The following is a 4,784-nucleotide window of genomic DNA, read 5'->3' on the forward strand; positions in this document are numbered from 1 at the left end:
ACCTCCGACAGTTGGAGCCGCGCGAACCGTGGCAAGCTGCATAGACCACGCGGCTAAAACGCGCGGCAATCCTACAAAGGACAGCCCAGACATCCGAAGAACTGGGGGAAAGAGGTTTTCCAACGATAGGGTTGTTAAAACAGCGTTTCTCCAATGAGTCCCTGACCTGCAGTGAAAAAAATGATTCAAATGGCTCTGAGCACTATGGCACTTAACATATGAGGTCATCAGACCCCTAGAACTTAGAACTATTTAAGCCTAACTATCCTAAGGACATCACACACATCCATGCCTGAGGCACGATTCGAACCTGCGACCGTAGCAGTCGCTCGGTTCCGGACTGAAGCGCCTAGAAACGCTCGGCCACAGCGGCCGACCCTGCATTGCTGTTTTTAATAAATGTTAATTGGTCTGTGATAATAATGAAAGTACTTACCTTCTGAAATCCTATCGTATGAATATCTTCTCTCGAAGTTTCAAATTCTAATTATCTTTGACGCGCCAGCCATAATGGCCGAGCGGTTCTAGGCGCTTCAGGCCGGAACCGCGTGAATGCTACGGTCGCAGGTTCGAATCCTGCCTCGGGCATGGATGTGTGTGATGTCCTTAGCTAGGTTTAAGTAGTTCTATGTTCTAGGGGACTGAATAACCTCAGATGTTAAGTCCCATAGTGGAGCCATTTGAACCTTTTTTTGTCTTGGACGCACGCTAGCCGCACGCTAGCTTTGACAAGTTGTCTGATAGCTGTTATTTAAAGCGATGTCGGTTAGTTTACTAGAAGGCAGTCGCAGATACTGACGCGCAAAAACCGCCATCAGTTCTTTGTGAATATACATTTACAGCTTAACAGGAAGATCGTTTATCTGCAGTATTGAAATGCAAATTTCTCCGGATGTCCTACTCATCGCTGTCGATAGAAATCAGTTGACGTTCAGTAGGCTCGAATACATGGAATCGGAAATTACTGATATGAAGTTTTGGAATGAATCGTAGTAATTAATGTAAAACCATAAGGAACAAAAGTGTAATATTTATGCCATTTATTTATTACTCGTGTCAGGAGCATATACATAGGACTCAACAAATTTGTAACTTCAGGCAAGAAAATAGAAGGAATGCACACACTCACCCAAAACTGAAATCAAATACGTTCCTGAGAAGTTATTCTCTGCCTCTGTCGGACGTCCACCCTTATGTGGTAATGAGTTATCATTCAGGTCTGCAAGAGAATTTACAAGTAGCTTACGCACCATAGATAGGCTAAATCCCATCGATTTGTTGTAGAAGCTGTATCGGACATCCATTAAGATGTCGAAGCCAGGGATATAATATACCAAGTCCCACAAGCAGCAAGATAACAAATGGTTCAAATGGCTCTGAGCACTATGGGACTCAACTGCTGAGGTCATTAGTCCCCTAGAACTTAGAACTAGTTAAACCTAACTAACCTAAGGACATCACACACATCCATGCCCGAGGCAGGATTCGAACCTGCGACCGTAGCGATCTTGTGGTTCCAGACTGCAGCGCCTTTAACCGCACGGCCACTTCGGCCGGCTGCAAGATAACAAGTCGCCAACTCTCACCAAGGGCATATCACTGCTTACTGAGTACGTGGAAAGGTGTGGCGATTTCCCTGGTAACTTAAAAGGGCTGACATAACACGTAGAAGATATACCCTTGCTTGGACAGTTTTCCGGTGCATTATAGCCGCTCACTCTACACAGGTTTTCGTAAAGTCCTTTGAATGCAGTTCATTTAAGTTTTGCCTCCTTACTGCCTTTACCGGACAGATTTTTGACAACCATTACTTAATTGTGTGTTATTTTCCAGTTGAACGTTTTGTCTAATAAGAGGCGTGTTTCTTATATTATCACAGTGAGTATGAAGCATGACGCTTTAAGGTAAAAGCAACGACACCGATCTTGCTTGAGAGGAAAGAAAGAACGATCTCAGGTAATGTGAACGACGTCATTGACAACTGGCCATTCTGCAACATCAGTTACATCTGTACTTTGCGAAACCACTTAACAGTGGGTGGCGGAGGTTACTACATGTCCCACAGACACTTATGCTTCCATACGCGTCACGAATGGTCCACACGAAAAACGACTTTTGATAAGCCTCCTTGTCAGGTCGAGTCTCTACAGTTTCAATTTCATGGCGTTTTCGCTATATACGTGGTGTTTATAAAGTGTAAGATGTTCCTACATAGGTAGTACTGGTCAAAACTAGAAGAAAATTTCCTATAACGATATGTTCGGAAATCAGTACCTGTTGATACTGAAACGTCCCCTTTGAACAATTGTACACGTGACTGGGCTTAAACTGACACACAATATTTTTTAGCGCAACGCAATCTGACTTTCAAAAATCCCTACAAAAGAATGGCCCTGACTAACATTAACCTATACCTTTCACAAATCACTTACCTCACCAAAAATCTTCGTTACTCGAACTACTGCAATACAGCGAGCGCCACTACTGCCAGCTAAATAAAAGATTCAAACTACTGAAGGCACTAACTACTAATAGGCATAGTTAGCAAATGAAAGATTTTGATAGAGAACAAACAATGTATTTACCTGAATAGTGTTCAAAAGTCATAATGTATATAGCAGTTCATGACATCCAGTCTTACAAATTTCAAAACTCCGCCATCTCTCCCCCCACATCCACCACTGCTGGCGGCTCACCTCCAACTGCGCAACGCTACGCGCTGTTAACATCCAGCTGCCCAACACTACAATGGCAGACAACAATGCAAACTAACCACAGACTGCACACAGCACAGCCAGTGGTTTTCATACAGAGCGCTACGTGGCGTTACCAATATAAAAACCTAAACAGCCTACTTACATAGCCCCCATGGTCCCCACTAAACATTTTACAAATTGTTTTGGGCAGTGGCCAATACAGATTTGAAAAAATTTTTCATAGTTACAATAACAAAGATATCAAATGCACACACTTATTGATACAATGTTGGTCATAAGCTAAAATTTTCTCACAGTCCATAAAGACAGTCCTGATCATCCATCACAGTAAAATTCCAGTGTTTTTTTTCTCAAAGTCTGAGCAGTAAAAGAAAATGCACACGGAAGTAGTGGATTTCCATGCAATCTTGAAGAAGTAGTGTTGTCCTTCCAACAGAAAGACAGTGCTGACTCTTGACATGCAGACAGGTATTGGTCAACAACAGAGCAAACCCACAGCAGAGTCAGTTGAAATTTTGAAGAGTATTGGTAGGTAGGTCATCACAGAGCAGACCCACTGTAGTCCTGAAAGAGATTATGGTATTGGTGGGCTACCAGAGGTGCAGACCCACTGCAGTCCTTGTAGAAATAATGGTATTTGTGGATCATCAAAGACGCAGACCCACTGTAGTCCTTGTAGAGACAGCCAGCAACCATCTGTTGCGACTGTGCAGGTGCACAAGCACCATTGAAGAGTCTTGCGGATAATATAGCAAGTCCATAAACCACCACTTGTGCACTCACAAAAATTTTTTTTATTGTATTTAGAACCAGCAATGCTGTTATCCAGTCCCTTGCTGAATTATTAACACATGTGCAAACACTATGAGTCCCTACTTCTCACATATTGTGCATATACTATGACCAACAGAAACGTGTGCAGTGAAATGTAACTTACAAGTTACTTAATTTGATGAACTGGTATCAATTACAATTTTATAACATAAGAATACAATAAGAAAGGTACAAAATACATCATTAAAAACATAATAATACAGATAATATTTGTAGTAATAGGGGCTTTACAAAAGAATAGGAATAAACATATACATCAGTGTTGCAGGAATTATGACATAAGTAAATACATAAAAGATCAGAATAGTTATTGAAACATCAACTTCACACATGAGCATTAAAACAGAACAGAATTAATAATGTCGAACATCTTTACAATGTAAATAACATATTATTAATGCAAATTATATTTGAGGGTATTCCTCATCATAGTTCATATAGCTGAGTATTAGAAAAATTCTACAACATAAGTCTTATCAGATAAACATATAAAGACAGGAAGAACATAAATACACAAGGGTACACAAACACATAGTGGGATAACACAAGGAAAGGACAGGGTTTGTTTTACTGCAGTATTTTGAAAACAAAACTTGCTTTACTTCTCGGAGATCTCCCTTCGATCTTCATTATTTCCAAAAAGTCCTATCTATACCTGCTTTCTGTACTTTTCTCGTATAACCTCTGAGTGCATTTCTTCAAATTCATCACAACTCATTCTCTTATAGGCTACCCCCTCTTAAGCTAACTTAAATCTACTGAGCTCAGATGCATAAACTAAGGGACGAGGCAATGTAGCAGCATAAAACAATTAACACAAACAGCAATGACAAAAAAAATGGAAATTGGCAAAGCAAGCTACAGTAAATCTAAATTACCAAGCAATGCAACATTACAACTAATATGAGCCAATGTGCAGCAACAAGAAAAATAAATCAGTAGCTAAACTAGCATAACAGAGTAACACAAAGTGAAATTTAGTAGCACTATGCCTGGCAAACAGCAGCAGCAAATGTAATAACTTAAATCTAAACATGAGAAAGCTCAAGCAGAAAAAATATTACAGTAAAAATGGCCATGTTTAATACCTATGTCACATCTTAACACTAGAGTGATGCATCACTGTAACTTGCTCTAGCAGACAAGTTACCAAGTCACTGACAAAAATTATGTATGCAATTCCTGTGAAGTGGAAATGTCTTTTTGTGCTCCCTCAGTTTTTTGGAGTACATC

This window comes from Schistocerca serialis, chromosome 6 (genome assembly GCF_023864345.2).
Source record: "Schistocerca serialis cubense isolate TAMUIC-IGC-003099 chromosome 6, iqSchSeri2.2, whole genome shotgun sequence".
NCBI lineage: Eukaryota > Metazoa > Arthropoda > Insecta > Orthoptera > Acrididae > Schistocerca > Schistocerca serialis.